Consider the following 27,695-nt stretch of genomic DNA (forward strand, 5'->3'; position numbering starts at 1 on the left):
TCCCTTCCCTTCCCTTCCCTTCCCTTCCCTTCCCTTCCCTTCCCTTCCCTTCCCTTCCCTTCCCTTCCCTTCCCTTCCCTTCCCTCCTTCCTTCTTGTATTTTACTGAGCTTTTTTTTTTCACTTTTTATTTTAACATTTACACACACACAAACACAGATATATAAATAGTCTGTCTCTGCAATTTTTCCTTTCCCTAACAAATTAGTCTTGGAAATCCCTACAGAGACTGTCACAGATCTTTTCCTTTGTCTTCTGCATACCTGTAATACCATAAATTAGTCACAGATATCACACTAAGGACTAAGCACTGTCATTTCTCAAGAGTTTGATGGCTATATCAATTTCTTCTGCTTTGTAGAAGAAATTTCCCAACAAGTCCACATTTCTATCCATATAAACTGTGTTAGTAGGGAACAAATATGTATGGGTCAAACCCAAACAGGACTTCAGTATCAAAAATGCAGTAGCAAAATGGAGTAACAAATCTTGTACTAGAAGCCTGAAATCCCTTTGATCAGGGTTTAAGGCCTATGGTGCTGGACACAGAATAAAAACAGTGAGTACTTTTAGATTTCCAACTTTGGCTTACAGTTGCCTAGACAAGGTAGAAGACAAAAGGTGGAGGCAGGTGCATACTTTCTTAAGTCCTAGAGCCACACTGAGGTGCTTCTGTCCTTGCACACTCTCTCTTAGCAGCCATTTGTGCTTCTGATTCTGCTATGCATTCCTTACCACTTCTCTTGCAGCACTGACGCAGGAACACATCAAGAAAAAAGAGTTGTTTTTTTGATTTTTGTTTGTTTCTTTGCTTTTCTCCTTTTAATAATTCACTGGTTATAGCAGTCATCATTCTTTGTTCTTGGATCTTCCTGAAGATGACTTGTAAGTCAACTTTTCTGCAGTAAACTATCTTTTACGCCAGCCTATTTTAAATAACAATTTTAAAAGTAGGTGCGTTGTGCTACTAAGTTCAATTGCAATTCATCAAGGTTTTTTTTGATCCACTCCACTAATTTGCACTGAAGAAGAGAGGTACAAAAAGACCAGATTTTTGAACTAAAATTAAACAAGCAGTCAGATGAAACTTAGAATCAGAAATCAGGACAGGTCTTTCAGGAGTGTGATCGATAACTTTTGCATAATTACCTTGGAATTTTTTTCAGACAGTACTGTCTGAAAAACGTAAACTTTAAAAATTCAAGCCTGACTTTCAGCTTTCCTCATTTACTATGAGGTCATGTTTGCGTTATTACTTTTGCCTCTCCAAGATTCATCTCACGGACCTAATTAAATGAACTGCATCCAAACAAACTGGAACTTGATCAGAAACCAGAATGAAATTGAGATGTGGTACAAAAAGTTAGAGGCTGATGATGTCAGACTTTGTCCTTACAAAGTGCAAGGTATGGAAGTTTATCATGAATGTAAAAGAATGTAACAGTGCTTGTTTATAGAGCAACCTGTTCTGCAGGTAGCACTGCAGTTTACACAGCTGAAGAACGATCTCTGCATGATTAGCCTTAAGTAAGCTTCACTGAAAATATTCAGGTTTTATTTCAGGAAAATTTTCATTGAATGAAAATATTTTCTTTTGCTGCAGTTATACTTTCTACAAACAGTTTTTCCTAAACTAAAGGAAGGAAGCCAATTTCCTACCCGCTCTACCAGTGAACAAAGCACTGTCAAGTTAAAACCACTGTACATGTATTTCTGTGTTGTGCTAAGTATTTAAATCTTTACTAAACAAAGAAAAAGCTCCATTGGGTCCACTGCTACTATACATATTGTGAATTGTTGAACAGCGACATGCCTGAGGAAACAAACTATTCACCTGTGGAAATACTTTCAAACTTACTTATAAATACAGTGACGATTCTAAAGTCTGACCTAGAGAATGAAGGTGATTTTCTTTCCTCCCCAGCATTTCTTTTCCTCCTTCTCTTCATTTCTTCCCATATAAAGCTAGTTAGTTAGTCAGTTTGTGAATAGTACTAAACTGACTTAAATCATATTTAACAGCTAATTACTTTCAGAGTGACAAAATTTACTCAACTCTTGAGAATAGTCTTGTTACACTTAGGTCAGTTGATTCTGCTCTAGCACATGGACTCAGTATCAGCACAGCATTGTATTGCTCATAAAAGCCTTAATTTTCTATGTCGAAATAACCTTGCTTATTATTTATATTCCATTGTATCTTTACTTTCTTAGCCAGCTCATTGGCATGTTAACAAAGCCATGATCTCAAAATAATGATAATTCATTTTGGTGAGGTTCCAAGTAGGTGAATTTGAATGTCATATGTTTGGTCAACATAAACTAAAGTAAAACAGAGAGAAATATGAAAGTGTTTAATCACACTGCGCTGTCATGCTGCTGGGGAAACTCATAAACAGTCTATTCCAGGCTGAAAACACTGTGCCAAACATTTGTATCTGGGACAGGACTGTATGTTCCACCCGTATACTGAAGGAGAGCAAGTATTAACACACGCATTTCAGTACAGCAGAAAAGCCTTTGAAAAATGAAGGATGTCAGGGCAGAAGGTGGGGGAGGGTAGTCTGAGGGGTATTCTGCATTCAGAAAAGAAAAAATTATCATTTCTCCTAATATGGAACAGCCTTGAGTAAAATTATTTCCTATATAATTCATTCAGAAAAGAATAATGGAAAAGAAATCCTGAGGGACAACTTTTTTTTCCCCCTTATGGAAAATAAGGTTTCTGAGTGACAAATAACTGAATTCATTACAATTAGCATACATCTTCCACATTGACAACAAGATCAAACTCAGGGCTCTCTGCTCTGTATACCTGTCATGTTACTAAAAGTTTTACTAAGCATAGGAAGGAAATGATACCAATTTGATGTTATTTTTGGCTGTCAACCCCAGGAGTTGGATGAGAAAGGACTGTAATAATATTCCAACCTGCTTATAAAGATTTAAACCCATATCTTTCAGCAGTGTCCTAATCACTCTGTTGGTCCAAGAGGGAAGCACACTCCACATACCTACTGCTGAAATTGCTCCAGAATTTGCTGGTGGAGAAGAGGTCAGAAGGGCAGATGGGAAACAGATTGTATTCCAGTGGTAAAGCTTTAGCCTTGGAGAAACACGGTCCCTCTGGTAACACTTGCACTATCACAGGACGTGGATGGAATGCACGTTTCCTTCCAAGCTGCGGTCCCAACATCTGGGATCACAGCTGACATAAGCCCAGCACCATAGATACAAAAGTTTTGCAATGAGTTAAACCACCAAGTTTGTCACCTTAAATACAAAATATACAAAACTCTTTCAGCAGGTGGGATGAAGTGTGTTCTAAACATTGCCTTACCAAATAACCTCTAAGAGGAGCTGGGCTTCTGCGAGCTGAGCAGACAGTGAACCCCAGACCTGAAATCTTCCAAAGATGGAGCAAGAGTCCAAATGTTGCTCTTGGATAAAATTACATTAGTGCAAATTTTAAGCCATCTTCCTGAGATTTCTAATTCTCTCCACAAAATCACTGGAGAGCCAATGAACTTGATTCAGGATTTTGGCTCCAGTTTGGGTTCCGGTTGACAGGCTTTTAGGTAGCATATTGCATAATTCATAGATGCCTGCATCTACACACTAAGCCTTAAGGTAAAATTCCCACACGGCACTTATGCATAAAACAGTTCCTGTGTCATGTACTTTTTCTTAGTCTTCATTTGTACTGTGAAAGTTCATCGTATTTCTAGCTTTACAACATAACTTTCACTCTCATGAGCTGATTCTGCTGCTATCTTGGTCTATGGCCAACTCTTAGTCAAATAATTTGATGCAGGTGGCTTAAAATTTATTTAAATTAATAAATGAATGAAAATGAAGGCAAAATCAACAGACACTTCCCCTTAGCATACAATATGTTTTCTGCTATCAGTCTGTTTAAATTATAGAATGTCTGGTCTATGTCTTCTCAATTTCTTGAGCAGCACTTAGTACAAGTAAACAGGGACATTCAGCAAAAACTAATCTAAACAGAGCACTCCTTGATTTACTCAAAATCTACAAATTAGAATAAAGACAAGGCTGTAGTTTCTTGAATCTCCTCTCTGACTGGTAAACAATGACTTTGTGGGCCAAAATCCCCTTCCTTCAATTAGAGTTGTATATCATTATTGCATTCAAATGACCACACACAAATTGATCTTTCCTAATGTCTCAGTAGCACACAGATTTTCATTCTTGAAGAAATTTTATTTCTACATTTTCAATTTTGCTTCCACTATTTGAGAATTTAATCATTTTATTTCTATGAAACCTGCATTTATCTAAGTAGATATTCTGAGTCCAAATCTTCTTGGAAAAATATCTTCCTTTTCTTTTTGCTTCTCACAATCATAGAATCACAGAATGGCTTGTGTTGGAAGACCTTAAAGATAACCTAGTTTTATCCCTCTTCTGTGGGTAGGGTTGTCACCCACCAGATCAGGTGGCCTTTAATGCCTTTAAAGATGGAGCATCCACAGCTTCTCTGGGCAACTCTGAGTAAAGAGTTTCTTTCTAACCTCTTAACTAAATCTCCTTTCTTTTTGTTTAGGATTCCCCCTTATCCTATCACTATCAGACAGTGTAAAAAGTGAGTGCCCCTTACTTACTGTTGATAAGACGATTGTATACGTTGTATAAGACTTCAATTTATTGCATATTCACATCTGCATATGTTTGAGATCACCCTCAGACATTTAGGCACATTTCTTTGTCTCCATTTCCTCCTCCTTTGTTTGGTTACTCCCTAGCTGGTTCAGCAGCCAATATTTGGGATCTCCATTCTACTTTAGCACAAACAATTTAAGTAACTTCTTCCAAATAAATGTTAAAGAAATCCTTACAGTTTACGGGTACAGTTATATAAAAACTTATCATCCTAATCTTGTTTGATTTTCATCTTGTTAGATCTGAGAGATTCTGTATTACTGACATACAACTCCGAAAAGGAAAACTGTTGCCTAGGATTTGTAGTGTAAACAATTCTTAGTGTATACACCATTTTCCCCTGCTGTACACACCCTGTAAGTTAACTGCATCACAAACAAGCTATACTAATTTAAAGAACATGTGTCTCGGCTTTCTTTCAAATAAAATTTGGGCTTGGAAACTATACATCTGTAAATCTGATTTAGGACCACCTCTTAACTTTTTTATTAAGACAACAGAGAGGACAGCATAGAGCCAATTACCTAATGCTCCCTTCCTGACCTTAGCAGAGTCAATGGGAGCTTTCTAAATGACTTCACAGAGCCAAAATGTTGATCTCGGCTAAATCCAAATTTTGAAAAGAACAGGAAGAGTAGCACCCTCAGTTTCTCTTACATGACTGTGTGCACTAAAATGGGGGGGGGAGGGAAGATTTTTTCTAAAAAAAACTATAAAACTAAAAAAATTATGTCAGACCTCTTCTTCTAGGTACTTTATCATTCAGCAAAAGAAAGATACCGCAAGTACCAGAAAACAACGTAAAGCATTATGCACAGAAGACCTGTCATTTTGGGGTGTTTTTCATTTAATTTAAGTCATAATTGAACAATGATGAAAAAAGCCACTCATCATTCAAGGATTGTTGAGTCCCAAAACAAAGTGACACAGAGCACCTTTCTGCCACACAATAATTTTATATTTTGCTGCAAAATTTTCACAGAACAAGAGTCACAAAATTGCTGAGGTTGGAAGGGATATCTGAAGGTCACCTGGTCCAAGCCCCTGGTCACTTGGTCAAGCAGAAACACCTAGACGAGGTGGCCAGTTACCCAGGAACATGTCGAGATGGCTTTAACTATCTCTGGTATCTAGTAGGATTTTAATTAATTATTAGAGGGTCTTAAAAGCAGTGACTGAAGAATACTAAAGTAGCCTATTTTTCGTGTGAGGAAAATAGTTCATCAGTGGATATGAACTTAAATACCACGGTCTCTAAACTGCAGTTGTTGGCATGACCTGACAGTTTCTCAGCAGAAGACCTAGAGGGCCTATTTCACAGAATCACAGAATCACACAGAATCACAGATTATACCTAAACTAGAGTTTTACCAAAAGGTACACATGTTAGTTCAGCACCATAACCCAGAAAACCCATAATCTAGCTCTGCACTCCAAGCTCGTCAATCACTTCCCAATTTAGCTTTCACATTTTCTCCCCACTCACTCCAGCAAAGGAGAATTGTGAGTTATGGAGCTGTTTACAGCAACTGCATTTCAGGACCAAAGGAAAGAAATATTCAAATCCGCATGCCCTTGATGAAATAACATTCAGTATGAATGCTTCCAAACACAAGTTTTAGCATAAATCATTGGTTTCACACAGTGTCAGTGCAACAGTAATTTTCCTCCCACAATTTCTATAATAGAACTATATTAAATAATTTTAAAAAGTGAGAATATTGAGTCCATTTCCTTCCCCAGCGTCCAGAAACTTAAAACTAGCCTTATATTTTCCCAAGAATATTGTAAGCCATGCTAACGAGAATATTTGGGCTTTGGTGATTACGGAGAATTAAGATACATAGAAATTTTGGGAGGGATTCTATTCTGATTTATTGAAGCTGGGCACTAAACAAAAATCGATGCAGAACTTAGAGAACCAGAAGACAATGACAGAAAACTATCTGGTAATTTAATTGCAGACAAAGGCATCTGCGGACCATTTCTTGATCTTCAAATTTTATTTTACTACAACATTTTAAAGTGAAAAGGACATGACACATAAAACTGTATGTTAAAGATGTCTTCCCCTCAGCCAAATTTGTTTTTCTGAATATCCTTGATGGGATAGGTGCCAAGTTTCAAGAACTGCTGCTATTTGTTATGCTGTTTGGGCAATTGTTCTAAACCTTGACCTCAGAGTTTGCAATTGAAATTATTTAGAAAGCTTAGCTTTCAACATTTTGAGAACACTGAGTGATACAGCTACAGTTACAGTAAGTAGAAAGCAATGTCTAATGTCTTGCATCACCTTTAAAATAAAACAACATTCTCTTCTTGCCTGGGGATGGAGACAACTGTCATTCTCTTGTTCTATTAAACGGCAAGTGTTTCATTTGCCCAATTTGTTTATATCTCAGTGATTTGTAGTAAATGGTGTCATTGAAACACATATGACCTGAGACCTTTGCCCAGGCATAAATGGAAGATAGACAATATGAATTGTTGTTTTAACACTGCTTCATATGGGAAGGCTTCTAGGTTTGTAAAGCTGCATATATTTAATAAAATAGTTACTCGTACCAAGTTAACATGATGTAATTATTAAAAATCTAGTAAAATTAATGTCAGGTACTGTACTTGTAAACCATTATATCAGTTATAAAGCTAGTAGTCAAACAGTAGAGGCTTGGTCAGATATCGTTTGAGGTATTTTTCAAACTCCTTGGGAGGGAACGCTTTCTCTTAATAAATACTCATTTGATTTTATAATCATGCAATTGGAAAATTGCAAGCGAATGAAGCATCATGTAAGCAATTATGATTCTGATACAAATTGCAGTTTAATTATTAATTGTTGCAAATGTATCACACAAATTAATCGATAATAAAGAAATGAACAATTTAGAATAATTTTAGAATTAAGAAACATATATTTAGGAAAACACATGCTTAAACACATTACCACCGATGGGTAATTTTAAAACAATCTAGTAAAATTAAATATGCATTAGGATCAAATTTTATCAGTAATTAAGTTTACTTGACCATTCCTAAAACTTCCAGTCGAAGCTGCAATAATAATGTTTACAATAGTGACAACAACAATAATGACCTTTCAAATATTCGGCTTGTGTGTAGTCTGCTGACAAATAAATACAGATTTTTTTAGAAAGTATGATTTTGCTCCATTTCAAAGAAGATATATATATGTATAGCTACACAGTGTCATTCAGCAAACTCTGAACAGAGCCATCAGACTGTCAAATAGTTTTCCATCTAACGTAACATTAAAACTACTGCCCTTAGCTCAACAACAAACCTCAGCTGCCTAAAATAGGAATTTCACCTCTATAGAGGTCTCTGAACTTTTATCATTTCCACCTTTGGTCTGCAATATTAAGTTCTGACACAGGAAGAGAACTGCAAGTTGTGAAATAACAAAAAATAAAGCTATTTTTTGAATCATTTCCAAGCTGGATTGAGGAACACTCTTGGAAAGCTCTTGAGAGAGCCTGTTCTCACAAGATTTGCAGCTCAACTTTCTGATGAAAGAGATTTGAATAAACATGAACACAAGCCACTAAAACCTTTTGTTCTGTGACTTCTCAGGTGGAGAAAAACAATTAAATAATGAATGTCTTGGCTCTGGAAAGTTAATTATTGGATGATTCATGGTGCTGAAAAACAGCACTGGAACTAGTCCAAACTGTATAGTTATAATACTTGAAATAAAAAAATATCATTTTACTGAAGCCAAAACACAAGAACGCTAGCAATGTGTTCTGGTTTTAATACATCTTGGCAAACACTAGAGACATATGAATTCAGAAATGGCAGTTTAGCACTATGAAGTTCAAGCACCAACTACTCCAACTCAGAAGGATGTACTTCCTTACCTTTCGTTACCTTGGGATGTATTTCCTAAGATAGTTTAGCTGCATAACTGTAACAAGTTATTAATAAAGTGGATGGATCCATTTATGAAATATATGAAATGACAGATAAACCTTGAAAAATTGTATGAAATGTATTAGTTTATTTTAAAGTGGAAGTTTATTTTGATGTATACAAAAACAAATCTGCCGCAAAAAGTATTATTTAACAGATCCCCTCACATTGATTTATTCTTCTATTTTTAATCTAACTAGATTAACACACTTGCAGTTCAGCCTGGAGAAGACAAAAGTTCAAGAAACTTGAAACTGTCCATTCTTTGTGAAGCTTTAACAGGTAGAGGTCCAACAGGCAGAGATTCACAAAACATGCCTCCCCCCAGCAATTACAGCACAAACAACAGTTACACATCAGCTTTGAGAGCAGACCAAGGGCAGCATGTTGAGTCTACCGTTTCTACTTGTAACCATAACACATGGTCTCCTTAATAGTTTTGTCCAGCATTTATAATCTTATTTTTTTTTAAAGAACTAGATGTTCCAAAGTATCCTTTTAATTGTACAGAGACATTTTGCTTGATGTGTTATTTGAATTCATCTACAGTTTGCAGTAATTTATTTTTGTGTCAAGGTTGTCCTTGTATTTAATAACTTTTAGTTACTTTTAGTAATCGCATTTGCTTAGTAAAACATGTCCATTCACGTCCATTTTCACTTTGAAATGGCACAAAAAACAGGTTCTTTTATTCTCCTCATAAAATGAGATTTCCATTCTGTCAGTTATCTTAGCTGCTCTTTCTTCAGTTGTTTCTGAATAAAGGCAATTGCTTTTGCTTTTTCACACAGACTGCAGATTAGGTCTCAGAAGCTGTGATCATATTGCTTTAAAGCTTCCCTCCTTCTGCTTCAGATACTTGATCAGATATATGTTGGGATCACATTTGAATTTTTCATTGTTTCAGGCTATTGGTAATGCATAGTCATGCTGTGATTGACTTTAATGTAAAGAACATAATCGTTCTTATCTAATTAATAAATTTCTAATTTAGATGTCACATTATTACATCTCATCTCATTACCATCACACCAAACCATAAACTATTTTGGTTCTTTTTGGATATCATGACATTTCTTTGTGATGGCATCTACCAAATTTGTCATCAGATTTCTTTAAATACATCTTTTATCTAATGCCAATATTGCTAATGGAAATATTAAGTTAGAACAGCCTCAGGACAAATCATTAAAAAATCTGATTATCTTTCTTGAATGTATGCTGCATTCTCCCATTGTCATTGTTTAAAAAACAAACATTGAGAATAAAGATCTTGTTTCACAATAAATAAATAATTTTCTTAAAATAAGTTGAGCGTTTGCTGTTTTTCTAGTAAGGTAATGTGTTTCTTTGACACAATTTAATTGAAATCCTTGCTCCCCTGGTAAATTCTGCAGATGGGAATACAAGAAATTTCATTTGTGCTTAAAGTAAGACCTTTGGGGTTGTGAAGAAAATAAAAACTTACTCACAGAGGATGTGAAATTTCCATCCCTAATGAAACAGAACACGAGCAACCTGATCAACATTGGCCCTCCCCTGAGCGTGGAATTGCACAGGTTATTTCCAATTGCCTTCCATTTCGAAGAGTTCTGTGAATCTGTACAAACAAGAAGTGTTGAAAATTACTACATCCATCTAAGTTACCCAGAAAATAAGGCACCTTATTACCAATATTTTAAAAAGCCACTATTAATACTAAATTTACACTGTTATTGCTCTTCTTTCCCATTTAATTAAGCACTAGTACTGCAAAATAAATGTGCCAATTGGTTTTCATCAGTTAGATCTTCAGTGACAGCATTTTGCCCGCACTTACTCCATATAAATTCAAACAGTACAGAAATCGACTTACTGATAGACAGATAGATAGACAGATAGATACAATGACAGATAACTAATTCTCTTAATCACAGCAGTCTGTTTTCCCTAAATATAGTAGTTTCACATACTGTAAAGTAGATTTCTCATTATGGAAATGTAAAAGAATAGCAAAACATGGCTTACATATGTGTGTGTGCATACTTACATAAAAAGTATGTCTACATATGTCCATGTATATATTCACACACACATATATAAAAATATGTACAGATATGTATGCATATACACAAATATATATATTTTTAAATATAAAAAGTGCCACCCTGATGTATAAAACAACATACAAGATCAGGAAAATGTTTTCTACAAATGAGAAAACAAAGGTTAGAGTACACTGTCTTTCTTCCTTTAGCATATATTATGTACAAACGTATCTGCTAATAAATACACATGTAGCTTCAATTCAGAATGCCACTGAAGATTTGACAAACAAGTAAAACCATAGGCTGGAGATAGAATAAATTTTTCTGAGCAAAATTATACAAAAAGAAATAATTTCAATTTTAGTACTTATTTTACTTCACCTTTACATTGTTTAATATTTTTTTCTATACTCTGACATATGAACCTCTGTTTAGTTATGCAGCATGAATCAGACACAGAAAATCCAGTAACTCATATGAAATTTTGAATTCAAATACCCCAAGGTCCAAAACAATTTCAACAATATCACCATACCTTCATTTTTCCGTTCTATTACTAAAGACATAGTATGCATGTCCACTTCTCTAACACTATTAGAATGAGGCTGTAGAAAATCTTGCTTACATTTTACTGTGTGAACAAATCCACCTTTCTACCCAATGGACTTTTACAACTCCAAGACGGTGGGACACGTTTCACCTCTCTGTCTTCTATTTCAAACAGAGCCCATCAGTGTGTTATTTTCTCACTTTTTTGTATAGGTGAAAAATATGAGATTTGTAGTTTGCACTGGTATACTAGATCTGTTCCTCAAACAGACAATGATCTGCTGTGGATGTGAATTAAAATCCGTCAGAAGCCAATGTTAATGTGAAACTGTGGTATGGGAAGCCAGATAAAAGCTGCTGTTTTTCTGTAAAATCCCATACAATCTTGAGATCACTGATCCCTTCAATTCTAATCCAGAGATGAGGTCCCCAGACTGAGATCATGATTGAGCAGAGTTTCAAGTAGGCTTTCTGTACCACACAGACACAGGTGAAAACCCTGTTACTCCTTCTGCACTATACCAAATATTTATTGCTGTGCATCCTTGCTCTTGATTATTTGGAACAAGTATTTATTTATTTTATCAAAATAAATGTTTCCTCCCCTATAAAACAGAACTTGTGTTAGTCTCCTCCACTGCCAAGTGCATAGGCAGCTTCTGCAGTACTGTATGGATCACTGAAAAAGAATGTGCACTGTAAAATGATTCTTTTTTTTTACTCCTCTTCACCTTCTTAATTCTGTCACCCACTTGTGCATATGTACAGATTTTGAAATCTGGAAATCCCACATCTGTCTCAAACTGAGGTTGCTCAGACAGAATTTGGGGGGGATCTTCTGTCTGTCACTGAGCCAGTAGGTTTCTCAACTGCTTTTATATCCAGCTCAGCATGAATCCTCTTCTTCTGTAGCATATTTTCATAGGTATTTCATCAGTTTTTTTGGAAGGCAAAAACAAAGAATTTGGAATCAAGATACAGTTGTTTTCTTTTAAATAGAGTTTAGATTCAGTCTGGATTTATATCCAAAGTTTTGATTTGAATATAAGTTGACAATGATTATCTACTATGTTCTTTATTTATATTAGTAAATTTACTATATCCTTTCAACTAAATTCTTACATTTGAGAGAAAAAGGAAACTCAGGTTTTGCTGATTGAACTTTTTGAGTAAAATTTCCTGTAATTATGCTGACAGAAAAGAAACTGAAAATCTGGAACAGAGACTTCAGGGTACAATTCTCCTCCCCTGAATAGTCCAGAAGGTTGTGAAGATAAAAGGCCACAAAGAGAACTCCTAATTAATTGCTTCTGAGGTTTAGGAAGCCCCAGGAAAAAAAAATATTTTATATTAATGATTTCAAACTCTACTATGAGAAACAGCCTAGTTTGGATTCATTATACCAAGTAGTTCTGGGATACTGTTCATCATGCATCATGTTTTTCAAGAGACGATTTTACAGCTACAGTCTCTACTTTTTGTTCTAAGGGAATCCCTGAAGTCTAAATTGCACCTTTGAGATACCATTCTGCCAGCAAGGGTTCCTGATCAGATCTCAATAATAGAGATACTTCAAAATATCATTTTGCAAAATTTATCATGATGCTATTGTTCCAGCTGAAAATGAACAAAGGGATCATAACTGAGGAAATACAACTAGTGAAGTATTTCAGGCTCTTGTAATGTGAGATCTCCTCAAGTCTGGATTTAAATCAGGACCTGAATGTGAATTTCATGGGAACTATTGATGCAAGGGAGCCTACCTGCTATTATTTAAAAATCTGAAAGACAATAATTGTCTTCGGAGAAGTTAAAGTAAAAAAAAAGTTGCTGGAAATTCAACAGTATAAATGCAGTAATGGAAATTTAGTAATTTTAAACGACAGCTGACTTATTACTTGGCAATTCTAAACCAAAACTACATTTTGAAAAAAAAAAAAAATTATCATTCCTGATTTTGATTTTCATCTACTTTCCATTGCTAGCCAGAAGTTAGAGTATTGTTATTTTTAAGTCTTGAAAACTGCATGACAAGTCTTCTCTTGGGAAATTTCTAAGAGGCTTTTGCAGACACAAAAGGCCTGTAGAGTTCTTATAAAGCACTAAAAGCTATCTTTGTGATTCTTTTTCTGAAATCAGATTGGAAAGGACTACACTAAATACAATAAAACATTATTTTTTCTTCTTGTAAGGAAGAAAATTGCAATAAAAAATAAATCTTTTGCATTTCAGTGTTTTGTTGACTTTCTTGCTGTCTCCTATTTATTAAAACTGAGGAAGGTTTGAAGACTCGGAGTTTGTAATAACACTTACGGAGAGGTTTGTCACTGTTCCTCTACACCATGTTAAAACAACATTCTTATTATGCACTCCAGCTCATTAGGAATGGAGAAGAACCTGCAAAAATTAAGAATCCATTTACTAACTGCTCTTCCTTTTCCATTTCTGAAAAAAACCAGTAATATTATAAAAGTCTGTCTGTATAATTTTGCCTATTTTGACCTCTGAAAAATCCTCAAGACAAGTAGTGGCAAAAGAGACTGAAGAAAAAGATGCCTGAGGTACTTTTTGCTCAGCTGCAAGCAATAGGGTGCTAAAACCTTTAGCTATCTGGGACATGAGGACAAGGTCAAGGACAGTGACATTCATCCCATATATCTTTGCAGGTATATGATGTTTTTCTACATCTGATCTAGTTACCCTTTCCATGTAGTCAATAGAACTAAACAGGTAGGAGGCAGGTCATCTGGCTTAAATTAGCTTTTTATTTATGAGGTGATTAATTGTTTCCTATTTTTCTTCAAAGATTATGAGCAGATATAAAGTCACTAATTCAGGTGTAGATTAGGGAAGAACAGCTGTTAAGAGAAATCTCATTCAGGTTATCTTCGTGTTTTCCTCAGACACTATTGCGTGTTAAACTCTGTGATGCTGCAACAAGACTGAGCCCACTAACTTAATGACATTTTTGAATTCTCTATATGTGGCTCTGCAAGTGTGTATAAACAATTTTCAGCCAAGTTCTACATTCAAAGCAACTTCATTTTGAATATTCTGTTATAAATGGGGAAAATAGAGATATGTTTTCAATGACATTAGGGAGGTGAGGATGTCACACATAGCTCTCCTGGGTGAAATTTCAAACTATTCTCACTGATCAATAACTTGCCAATTTAATACCAGTAACTAACTAAATAAAGAAAAGTTGCACTAGACTGTAAGCAAGTATCAGAATTAATCATTCTAGTTTTTAGGTGGGGTTAATTCTAAACTGACCACTTTTTACATTTCCATCTTCTTTCAATAATCTCCACAACTTCAGATGTTTCACGCAATTACTTGGTTGTTTTTTGTTCTTTAATTTGTAGGGTTTTTCTTGTTGTTTTGTTTTTTTTTTTTTTTTTGTCAACTGAAAAGCCAATCCTCTCCTTTCCTTACAATTCAGTCCAAAATAGCATTACTTTTGTGTGTTTAAATGGGAGAGCGAGGAAAAAGTTTGGGTTAAAATAAATATTTCACTTGGATCTCCATTACATGTGTGAGAGTGACTCAGATTAATTTTTTTTCTTTGAGTGCTGAGCTACATTTACTACCTTCCAGGAAAGTGCCACAACTGTTGAATCATAAGCATTCTGTCATTCAGTGTTATTAATGTCTTCTCCTGACACATTTTATCTTGTACAAATTTGAAATATTTAGAAAGACAAGCCATTCTAAGGGAGTGTAGAAATGTTTAAGCCAACAAACAATTCTCCTTGGCTTTGCATTTTATTCAAACTAAAACAGCTGGAACATAAGAGGCAGAAGAAGAACCAGTTTGAGAAAGCCAACATGATAAAGAGATTTTTTATGAAAGTCTGAGAACCGTTGTTCAAATTTCTGTAGGATTGGAAGTACCTGGGAGTTGTTGGTGAATGGCTGAATGTATTCAGGCTATAACAGAGAAAGCATGCAAAACAGTGACTCCATCACTCTACTTTGAAACCTGGCCTTGACTTTTCCCAGAAGAAAACAGTAAATTTGGGGCCTGAAGAGCTTTGGGACTAATGACATTACATTTTTCAAGTAGTAAAGTATTTACAGATCCACAAATGTGTGTTACCAGCTGTTACCAGCTTTTGTTTGAAATTCAATTGTTGAAATGTGCTACCTCTATGATGTTTGATATCCAAAGCTTCTCTTGGGACCTGCATTTCATAGCACATCACTTCTTGTCTGGGGCAAATGAGATTTCAGGGATTCAGTCCTTTGAAGTTGTTTCCTTTCTAAGTACAGGTAGCCAGAATAACCTGAATGAGATGTATTTTCGTAACTCTGTCTTAAATACATTACTGCTGTATTTATTGTGCCATATGCTTCTGCCAGGCGGTGTGGTCTCTGATTCCTCAAGCTACCTGATGAAGAATGACTTGTGAATATGCTAGTACTTTTCTCTAAAGCACACTGGTGGAACTATGCAACACTGGAGATGCTCCTGTTCTCTCATAATTACAACACATGTGGTTTCTTCAGTGAAAAGTACGTGAAATGACCTTAAAGTTATGCTTCTGGAAACACATAGGACTTGTTGGGATTGTATGGGAAGACAGTTTAACATAAAGGATGTTCTGGTGCAATTTCATCTGTTATCTTCATGTATCCTTGGAACATGCTCTCTTCAGAATGAAGGAAGAAAATTAAGTGCCAGCCTTAGAGACTTGCCTAATTTCACTATCCTAAATCATAATTTGGAGGAATTACTTTGTTTTTGGCTGGTACTGTGAATTAAGATAGTTCATTTGTTCAAATTTCTCTAAGATGATATGTGCAGAAGACCTCTTTTCTTAGGGTATTTTTCGTTTGCTGTTGTTTGGTTTTGTTGCTATTTTTCCTTCTAATATTTTACTACATAGAACTGCTTCAAGACTTCAAGAATCTTGTACATATATATATATATAATATTATCTCACGTCTTTGAACAAAGTTTCAGCAGACTGTTATCTGACACTCCTAGGTGCTATTACTACAGTACAATTAGTTCACTGTTCTAACAGTATACTTTTGTCTGACATCAATTAATCTTGGTTGTTGGAGGCTTAATTCCAGCATCAGATACCACAGTGTAGACACCCATCAGTGCAGCTGTTGACATCTGCACTAAATATCTAATCTGTCATTATGGAGATTGTGGAGGTTCTGGCAAAATGATCTGTAAAGTTTAGGAAGTGATTTAACTCCCTATAATGTGCATACCCATACACAGTCTAATGAATCTTCCTCTAGACTTCACTGAAAACATTGAGCGAACATTGAATGCATAGAACTTAGACGCCTAACTCACATGTAGACTCCTAAATTCAAACTTCAGAACCTGGTCATTAAGTTTAGTCAAGACACTCTGCTCTGCATAATAAAATGATTTTATTTAGATATTTCTCTTTAGTAGTAAACTCTTTTAGTTAGTACTTCAGATTTCATTACATAGCAATTATCAAGTTTTGCAGGAATATTTTGTATTACTAGGAAGTAAACTTCTGAGTATTTTTTTCTTGCCGAGTTTCAGTCTGACTACTTTCAGTTTGCTTAGCCAGTAATTCTTCTTGTAAAACTCTGTATAATTAAATAACATAATCTGACACTTATGACAAAACTATTATCCAAATATTCCATTCAAATCTTAATTTTGTCCATTTGTAACCTACATTTTTTTGTATATTTCCCCCCTTATGTCCATGAGACACATTCTCATTAGAATCATAGAATGACTTGGGTTGAAAAGGACCACAATGATCATCTAGTTTCAACCCCCTGCTGTGGCAGGGTCACTAACCACTTGACCAGGCTGCTCCAAGCCACATTCAGCCTGGTCTTGAATGCCTCCAGGGATGGGGCATCAGTCCGGATGGAATAATCCAAAGGATCCTGACTAAACATGCATATTGCATTCTGTAATAAATTAAAGACTAATTAAATGATCAAAAATGGTCCTTAATTTCTCTTATTGCCATTCCAGAGCTATCTTGATCCCATGATGCTAAAAATTTAAATAGAAGGGAAGGTATGCATAGGAGACAGCCTTATTTCCATTATTTTTTTTTATTATTATTTTTTTTTTCCATTGTGAGATGAAGATATAGACAAAGACTGGAAGTAAATTTATACACATATTATGAAGATTTTGCCCTGACCAGACCCAACCCTGGTCTAATTTCTAAGCTCTGAAGATACATTAGCGTGTCATTGTACTTTAGTGATAACAGCAGAGTCTCAGCAGAGCTCAGCAGGTTTGGTATAACTCTAAGCTAACATAACCAGCTCACTGACAGATTGGAGCTGGCTCACATCCACATACCCTGGAGTACAGACAAAATAAGTTCAAGTCTATCTGCACGTGTTCATAAAAGCAAAAGCACAGCTGCACATCCTAAAAGAGAAAGGGAGTGGCTCAGGCCAGAAGCTCACCCCACTTCCTGCCTAAAAATGGAAAGGGAACTGAATATTTGAGGGAAGGGGGAGAACTGTCTGATTTGATGACACAGTACACAGAGTTGTGCAAGGAGTTTGCCTTTCAGAAAGGCATGGAGCTACACTTCCCCTAGCACAGAGCTATTGCTAAATGTTACAGTTAATCCTTCAGGGTATGATTCCTATGTTAGCCTTTGAGCCTGCATTAGATCATCCAGCTGTAGGAAGGAGAAATACTTGGCAGAAAAGAAAGTAAGGCAATGTGCATATGTATTTGGCTCCATCTTTCTCCCAGATAACACTACAATTTTATTACTTTCAGGTAGGAAGGAAAATCTGCTAACAGTTTAGCTTTGTGTGTCTCATCTTTGTGAATTCATTTTTATTCCTAGTAATAGCAGAATTTATAATAATTGGATTTTAATAGTAACATAGAATTATTAAGTTTGGAAAAGACCTCATCTAGTGCAACCATTAACTCATCACCACCATGCCCACTAAATCATGCTCCTAAGTGCCACACATAACTTTTATGTAACTTCTTAGAAGAATTTCAACTTACTTGCTTTAAATTTTCCGGACAATATAAGCTAAGCTTACAGATAAAGTGTTGAATCTATTACCAACAGAAATACAAGCAAAGTCATATTTAAGGCAAATTTATTAAAATACACACAATGTTATTTGCTGTCTATTGCCTTAACTTAATTATTTTAGAACACCAAAATAAGTATTTTGGAGAAAAGTTGTATTTGGAGGGGAAAAAAGGGGGGAATAATTTCTCCAGCATGTATATTTATAATTTCTCAGTAACACAAATTAGATTTATATTTGTCTGCTGGATTTAAATTGGTCCATTCTAATTTCTAAAGTAACAAGAAAAAGACAAACACCGCCTGAAATAAATTACAAAGAAGTTGTGTTGTCCATAGAAACTACCTCACTTTTTTTTCTGTAAGTTCAGCACTCAAAAAATGTGTGGAAATGATAGGACTGGCTGAGTCAGAAATCACCTGCAGGTGACCATAGAAAGCACCTGTTTTCAAGGGTAGATTGGCTTAATACAAAATTGTTTATGGTCTATTCTAACAGAGGTAAGATGAAAATCTGTTCTGCCTAAAAGATATGCAACTACATGTTAAAGAATTAGGTACTTATTTTTTCATCCAGTTGAAGAGATTTGAAATTATAACAATTTACAAATATTCTTTCCATACTTTCTAGGAAATATTTTAAGATGTATCACTAATAATTCCTAGGAAAATGGGATTCCATCCACTACTGGACATAATTCATTATCCAGAGAGATCAGCAAATATTAAAGAATATTAAATATTAAAGAAACACTTAAAAGTAAAAATAATAATAAAAAAAAAACCATAATTCTTCAGCCCTGGGAATTACCAGTAATAGGGTAAAATTAAGAAAAATTAGAGGAATTTAAAATGCTTTCTCATTTCTTTTTTGTCAATACTGAAGAAAAAAAAGATAAAATATCCATTAAAGGCACAGAGCATACCTGAAAAATTTTTCAGAATAGTGACTGTTTTTAGAAGCAATTTCTTAAGAAAAAAATAAACAACTAGCATGTATGAAATGGTAACAATAAATCTAAAAGTCATTTTGAAGGACCCAAGTTACACAAAGAGTGGCCTGTTATTTCTTGTTATGCCTGTGATGATCAAGATAGGTTTTGCTTCTTGTTTTTGGTTAAGATTTCAGTCAGCCATTTTTTATTGTATCTATCATACACATAATTATAATAAGCTCCAGATCGCTAACTTGGCATAAGTTTTCTAAAAAAACAGAAATGAAAGAGTGCACCACTGCAAGACACTCAGTAAATCTGGAATGATTTAGCTTTAGCTACTCTACTGAAATATTATGTTGTCTTTATAACCTGGGTAGAAAGAAATTAATTTATTTCCTGTCATGTATTCTTGACTTGGATATTTCTGCACTTCTACATTATCTACATCTTGTAATAGATTCTAACAATTCTGCATATTAACATTCAGAGGCTTTGATTGGTGCTTTTCTTCAAAATTAGGTCAATATGTACTTAGTTTTAATCCTCAAGAAAACGAATGTATCATTGACAAATCACACTGATGCAAACATTGAGAACAGAAGAGTGCTGGAGAACATTTACATTGCTGATAGAAAAAAAAAGCCAGCTAGGAATGATGTTTACAAAACTATCACATCAAAAAGGAAAGACACTAACTTTATGTTTTCATGTTCAGTTTCAAGAGTTCTCAATTTCTGCCAATACGCAATATAAATTACAGATATCTCAGTGCTGTTTCTATTATTCTTATTCTTTATAATAAGAATAATTATGCACAAAGAAAAAGAGCTTGGCTAATGGCTTAATCCAGTGAGGTACTGAGCTCACTTTTGAAGATGCTGGGAGGCAGATACATCTTTTCTGGTATTTATCAGCAAGAAGCTGAGGGAGAACCTCAGATTTTGAATTCCAGTGAAAATGTGAGTTCAGCATAGCAAAAATTAATGATCAGTACTGATCAGAACAATTAGTAGAGCTACATAAATTTCTCCAGTTCCCCCCCCCCCCCCCAAAATAAAATTAAAAAAATAAAAATTAAAAATTAAAAAAAAAAGCACTGTATACTTTCACAAGAAGAGAAACCCTCAGATGGGTTCTGGGAAGCAGAAGCATTCAGAGGGCCTCTGTGCACACCTACAGGGGTATGAGACACCAGAAGTCCATACCTCTCTAAAAGTAAGTTCTTTCTCTTTGTCAGTCTGCTCAGAGAAAGATATACAGGATAGGCAAAGGGAGTACGTGGGAGGGAGGCAGGAAAACCCAATTGTGGAATCCCTGTGGAATGCATGATCACCAGATGTGGATGATCTGAGGCAGCACTCTGCAATGATAGAACAGTTCTTGACTTGATTCTCTGAAAAATGTCCAAGTACTTCTCAGTGAGTTCTTCTCCCTACTGCTTGATGAGGTTAAGGAGACTAATTTTTGGACTTCCTTTCTGTGTGTTGTGGTTTAATCCAGCAGGTGGCTGAGCAGCACACAGTCGTTACCTTGCTCCCCCCCTTCCTAACGGAACGGGGGAGAGAATCAAGAAGAAAAAAAAAAAAAAAGTAGAACTCATGGGTTGAAATAAAACTGTTTACTAAGATAGAGAAAATGAAAAGAAAAATAGCTATGACTATTTATATATATGCATATGAATGTATATAGCAAGTGATGCACAAGCATCACTCCCCAACCAATGACCAGCTGGCCCCCAAGCAGCGGAAGAAATAAAGATGAACTCCCACTCCCTTCAAAATTCCAGGCTTCCTTATACGCAAGTGTTTATAAGTATAATGAGATTAAATAATTTACAGTAGTAAGGTCCAAAGGCCAGGTTTATGCTATGTTTTTGGCAGAGATATGCAGAAATAAATCACAGTGTGCAATGGTGGTTATGATATAAAGAAGATCCCAGGGTGAGGAGACAGCCACTCAAAGCTGCCAGAAGCAGACCATCCTCAGGAGACCAGCTGATGCAGTGGGGTGTGTTTGGGAGCAGCAATGTGACACCCCCAAGTATACATAGGGCAGCACTTAGGGAGCACAGTGACCAGAGCATGGTGCAGCATTTTGTGTGGCAGATCCAGTAGGGAGAGTGCAAGGTGGGCTGTTTACTTCTCGTCTGGGAAGAGGAAGGTACAGCAGTCCGGAGGGGCTGAGGCAGAAACCCAGACAGAGAGGCCACAGCCTCACCGGGCTGACACATGCACTCAAACAGATCTCCTGTGGAGCAACAGAGCTGCCCAGACCTTCAGTTGTGGGGAACTCCAGAATCCGGAAGGAGGAAATTGGCGTGGCTGAGCAAGGACCTGCTGGTCAAACTGCAGGATAAAGAAGGACATGTACAGGCAGTGGGAGCAGGGATGGGTGGCCTGGGAAGAAAACAGGAGTGCCATATGGATGTGTAGAGATCAGATTAGGAAAGCCAAGGCATGTATGGAACAGAACTTGGTGAGAGATGTGAAGAAAAAAAAAAAAAACAAAGAAAGGGATTCTATAGCACATTAGTCAGAAGAGACAGCCAGGAAGAGCGTACCCCCTCTGATAAATGAGAAGGGAGATACGGCAACAACAGACATGGAGAAGGCTGAGGTATTTAATAAGTTCTTTGCCTCAGTTTTCACTGGCAGTCAGGCTTCTCATGCCTCTCATGTCACAGATTCAAAGCATGATAAGCGTTGGAAGGGACCTCAAGAGATCACTGAGTCCAACCCCCCTGATAAATCAGGTACCCTACAATAGAACACAAAGGTAGATGTCCAGATGAGTCTTGAATATCTCCATAGAAGGAGACTACACAGCCTCTCTGGACCACCTGTTCCAGTGCTCTGTCACCCTTACCGTAAAGAAGTTCTTCCATATGTTTGTATGGAACTTCTTATATTCTAATTTCAGGCCATTAGTCCTTGTCCTGTTGCTACACACCACCAAGAAGAGCCTGGCCTCATCCATTTCCTTCCCACCTCCCTTTGGATATTTATAAACATTAATCAGATCCCCCTCCTCAGTCTTCTTTTCTGCAGGCTGAACAGATCCAGGTAACTCAGCCTTTCCTCATATGGGAAATGGATATCCCAAAACCTCTAGGCAGGGGTTAGGAGAGCAAAGTCACTTCCACTCAAAGAGCAGAGTAATTCCAAGACCATCTCATGAGATTCAGTTTGTACAAGGGACTTGATGAAATACATCCATGTCCTAAAGGAGCTGGCTGATGTGGCTGCCAAGACACTTTCCATAGTATTTAAAAAGTCATGGCTGTCAGGCAAAGTTCCTGGTGACTGCAGAAAGGGAAACCAGTGGAACTATACAGGTAATGGTGGTGACTATGTTGAAAAATACTGTTTTGTAGCTGAGTTTTTCCTCCATCAAATAATATTATTGCACTCTTTGTATCTGTTGGCATTTCCATAGAAGCATTATTTTTGTAGCAATCTGCATTTTATATCCTGAAAAGCAGATAAAATCCCAAACAGATACACCTAAGTATCAAAGCACTCAAAAATAACATCAATAATTATAAAAAAGAAATCTTCTAATTCATTAAACTTAGCTGACATGACAGCTTGATGCAATAACAGAAACCAACTGTGATCCTATATACTAACAGAGCAGAATATACTAACAGAGCAGAACAGCATGATGCTTTTCCATTTTGCATTATCTGTGGAAAGTTTCAGCGTAGGTGTCACTGGTCTTTCCTATCTGTGCCACAGCCAGTATCATCATGTGTTTACTGGTTACGAGTTTGACGTTGTGCTCATTCACTTATCCTCCAAAATTCCCAGCACAAACAAAAAGACAGTACTTGCATCATAAGTTCAGTGATTCATACCACAGCATCAGGCTTCCTCTTTATTAGACCTGGAACTACTACCAAGATGTAACAACTATTTGTAGAAGAGCAAAAAAAAAACCCTGCAAGTTCCCTTAAGCATAAGCGGAACTGATAATAAAAAACGTCAGCTTAAGAGGGTTGACAGGGTCGTGGAATCATTTACGTTTTGTCTGGCGTGTGAGTTTCTGGGTTTCTGTTTAGCTTTTAAACAAAAGCAATTATTGTGGTAGGAAAGAAGGGAAGAAAAGTCCAACAACTTTTGTACAAATAACAGTTCTCCAAATTAAGATAGTTAAAAGATCTCATTCCTGTATCTTGGAAACTGTGTCACTGACTACAAATAAATGTGCCATCAAAAGCACAAGGAGAAAACAATTAAGAATTCACTGCAGACACAGCAATCAGTACTCTCTGAATCTGAGCAAATACCAAATACCAATGCTCCTCTTATGTTTTGTAACTACTTTTGTTTTTACTTAATTTTTACTTAATGGATCAATTTTATTTTAACTTCTGAAGGTCTCCAATTTTGCCAAATCAAATTTCTCAGCTATTTTTCTCTCTCTTGTCCACTAGGTCTGTGCTCTGAATTCTCATTGCATTTCCATGATGAACATTCAGAAATATTTTGCAGGAATATTTTTCTATCTCTATTATCCTTACCATCCTCTCTTCCTCACATTTATACAACCAGTTACCTTCATGGTACAACTTCATACACATCTGCCCAATGTCACTGAGGATAATGCTCATGAAATGCCAACTTAGATAAATATAAAAAATATACATATCTTATTTGATAATAATAACAACAAAAAATATCACAGGGGAAATATAAGTTACTGTTCTTTGTCAATACTGAAATTGCCATAAAAATGTCAAAGATGTAAGTACATGAAAATCTAATGCCGACAAAATAATGTCAAGTATTACATACATAGTTTGCTCGTATCAGCCTAGCACAATCAGACTACATTCACAAACATCAAATGAAGCAGAAGCACAGTACGGAAAGGAAAACTTTTATTCACTATCAAAAGGAGATAAGAACAGGTTACCCAAACTGGTTCCACAGGAATTACTAATTGATGTCTGGCATTGAAAGGGATTCAGTGGGGGTTAATAAATCTCAAGAACTATCAATAACCTTTTTGCTTCAAGGTTTCATTGCAATATGTCACAGTGATCCAAGCACTACAGCCAAGCAGGAATGGGAGTTAGGCAATCCACAGCCTTTTGCTGGACATTTGGGAGAATTCCCATGAAGAAGCACCTTGAAATCTTTTGCCTGTCTGCCAGATTGACTACACAGAATCATAATCTTTTCTCTCTCTCTTTTTTCTCCTTAGAGCTGCCTGGTTTTATTAACAACTGTCATTGTTAACAAGAACAACTCAAGCTTGAAAGTCCAAATCTATATCAATGCTGGCTGCCAGCTCACGGAATTGAGTAATGCAAGTGTTAGTCACAGCAGTGGAGTAACAGGGTAATGTAAAACCTCTCCTTTTTGTTCACACCCCAGCATTCCTGGCATCTGAGCCTGGACTGCCATGGAAACAAGTGCTGAGTCAGACCGGGGGGATGGAGAAAGAGCTGCTCTCATGGCCTGTGCAGGGCAAGCCCTCTGCTCCTGCACCAGCAAAAAGCCACATCCATTCCATCGTCTTGATGCAACTATGAGGCCCATATCTGGGCTTGCTGAGAGATTTTAGACCTTAGATCTTATTACAATAGCCAAGGGATTCAGGGAATGCCTTCTAAACAAGAGCACAGTTTTTTAAGAACTCCGTCCATCTCCTAACATTTTACAGTATCAGAGCAAAATTTTATCTAGAAGAATTTTTTAAGTTATTCAGATGTCATGTGAAATATATGGCTGTGTCCATGTTCCAGACAGATTACAGAGGCTCCAAAAATCATACCCAGACCTCAGCAGGGGTAAACTGACATCGTCCTATTCAACTTGCTGACTGCAATATCTACAGTCAAGATGCTCAGAGCTGCCAGTATGTGAGATATATCCCCTCATCTGCAAATTTTGTACAGCCTTTTATCAGCAGAAAAAAAATCTGCCTGTCCTCAAAGGAAAAATATGAAATTTAATTTCTTGTCTCTTTGAATTGTTGGAAGCTTAGTAAGTGATATTCATTTTTCCTGTGAGGATCCTTCCTCCTTCATAAGTACTCTTCTTTCCAGTATTTGCTCCCTAAAACTCATGAAGCATTTTATGAGCTCTATAATAAAACTTTGTTCTTCCATGCTCAAAATAACCAGTACTTATTGTCATGGCTATGACTCAGTGGAGTCTATTTATTTGCCTGTATATTAGACAAATGAGAAAAAAAAATATGTAATGTTCTATTATACAAATCTAGTGTATTACATACTATAGCTCAGTTCTGCAGTACTGCAGACATTCCCAGGATTTCTGTTTTATTGGAAGGAATCCACATAAGGAGTATGAAGCATGAATCATTCTGACTTAGTCAGTACATTACTTTTCTGGGAGGAGACTTGAAAAATAGTGTATCCATGTAAAACCAGAGGAAAATGTAGGCACCACTATAAACAGTACTTTCATTTAGTTGGAATTTGCCAAGGACCATAGGGCTAACATCTCTTTCTTGCTAATCAGCAATTAGGATAAGTGCTAAGACCTGCAATTTTGCAAGTCTCCAGATGTTAGAGGAGCCTTTTCACTTCTCAAGATCAGACTTAAAATAAATTATGGGGTATTTAATTATGGCAGACGATCATCTTTATGTCTCATCTAGCTTTGAGGATCATCATCAAACTACCAGAGGAGAGTAAGATCATTTTAATTATAAACTTTGAAGAAGACTTACTTATTATTCTTCATTTTCAGAGCTCCTATACGTCTGCTTGCTGTGTGAGTCAAAATCCCCAGGCACATTACACTACACTTCTGTATTAGTCTGATCCTCTTAAAGCAACAGAATGAAAAATAAGGAAAAGAATCCCCTTACAAACTTTCCATGTGGAAAACTTTCGGATTAGACACTTTTAAACACAAAATTTTATCCCTAATTTGCACCTCTTCTTTTTCTCTAACTTCTCTAGACAACTTGAAAAGCTGCATTCTTTGAATACTTTCAGCATTGCTTGAAAGTAAGCAAATCTAAGAAATCTTTAGTGGTAGTTTTCATCATATTAAAAATAATAATAATATTAAAATCTAGTTCAGTAGTTAGTTACTTGTAACTAGTATAGCCCGGTAATGTTTCCAAAATGTCCACATTTGGACATATAAGGAAAAAGATGATCAGAAAAAGCAGGTACGATATGATATTTCACACATAATAATCTGTCTGCCTCCAGTGACTTCCAGATTTATTTTCTAAGTGCTCATCCAATCTGTCTGTAAACCCATATAAATAGTTTGCAAACACAACAACCTTTGGCAAAGAACTCCCAAGTCATAAAACCTTTTACACGAATAATCATCACTTTTTGTTTGTTTTGACACTCTCTACTACTGGAAGATAGTAAAGGGGGTCAGCTGATGTGTCTCTCTTGTTCTGAAAAATAAAAAAACATGAATAGATCCCTATCTACACTCTCTACAGGATTAACTCTTTTGCAGATTTTTTTCATATACCTTCTAAGTTATATTTCTCAAAAAGTCTGGTGAGGTGTTTTCATAGGCTGTCCAGGGAGATGGTGGAGTCACCATCTCTGGAAGTCCTCAAGAAAAGAGTAGATGTGGCGCTGAGGGCATGGTTAGTGGCATGGTGGGGATGTACTGACAGCTGCACTAGACGATCTTTGTGGTCTTTTCCAACCTTAATGAGTCTATGATTAAGGAGGTACAGGCACAGGATGTTTTTCTATGACTAATTCTCTGGGTGTTGCAGATCCACTCTGGTTAAGTGAATGGCTCTGTATGCACTGCACATTACAGTTTCTTTGTTAAAAAAAAATGTATTTATTCCAAAACCTATCTCATTCACCACTGAAACATAATACCTGAATCCAACATGACGTTGCACCAAACAGCAGCCACAGTGGCAGCACCTTCCATATGGCGCTCACATACTTTTGTAGACAATGGGAGTGTAATTTTATGCTGCTTGCCATAGACACTGGTTTTGTTCTTTCTTTATATGAATCAGAATTGAGGAGAAAGGGTAAATGCATGCTTAGTGCTTGTTCTTGCTGTAAGAGAATGAAGATAATATCTGAACTGGATATCTGAATATTTCACCACCTTGCTTTTAGTTCCTCTTGATATCATTCCTCCAAAGCCCCAACAGGAGCTTTTGGCAGTGATTCCTGTTCTCATGCATAATGTATGCAAAGTTATCGCTCCTCATTAGATCCTATTGATTCACTTTGGTTTTAAAGGAACCCAGGCTGAATACCTGTCAGCTTAAAGGAAAATCAGCAGCACATTTTCTGCTTTCCCAAATAGTTGTGTAACAATTATAATATGCAGCATAAAGATTTTTATTCATGGACAGAGAATATAATCCCAAGAATATTAAATGTGAAGAGGCAACATACAGATGAAGAAGGAAAAGGCTCACAGGACTGTTAAAAAAAGAAAAAGAAAAAGAAAAAGAAAAAGAAAAAGAAAAAGAAAAAGAAAAAGAAAAAGAAAAAGAAAAAGAAAAAGAAAAAGAAAAAGAAAAAGAAAAAGAAAAAAA

At 36.1% G+C, this 27,695-nt stretch overlaps 1 long non-coding RNA gene across 1 annotated transcript in view; it reads right to left on the reverse strand.

Annotated features, from left to right (window-relative positions):
- The window catches only part of LOC122180570, a 57,734-nt gene that overhangs the window by 22,526 nt on the left and 7,513 nt on the right, over positions 1-27,695 (reverse strand). Inside the window, exons 2-3 of the long non-coding RNA XR_006179165.1 lie at positions 13,508-13,591; positions 10,091-10,218 (exon numbers count right to left, since the gene is read on the reverse strand). This is a non-coding gene — a long non-coding RNA (uncharacterized LOC122180570). The remainder of the gene's footprint in view (positions 1-10,090; positions 10,219-13,507; positions 13,592-27,695) is intronic.

Source organism: Lagopus leucura, unplaced genomic scaffold (genome assembly GCF_019238085.1).
Source record: "Lagopus leucura isolate 7727_CA_CO unplaced genomic scaffold, USGS_WTPT01 Super-Scaffold_100008, whole genome shotgun sequence".
In the NCBI taxonomy this organism is placed as follows: Eukaryota; Metazoa; Chordata; class Aves; order Galliformes; family Phasianidae; genus Lagopus; species Lagopus leucura.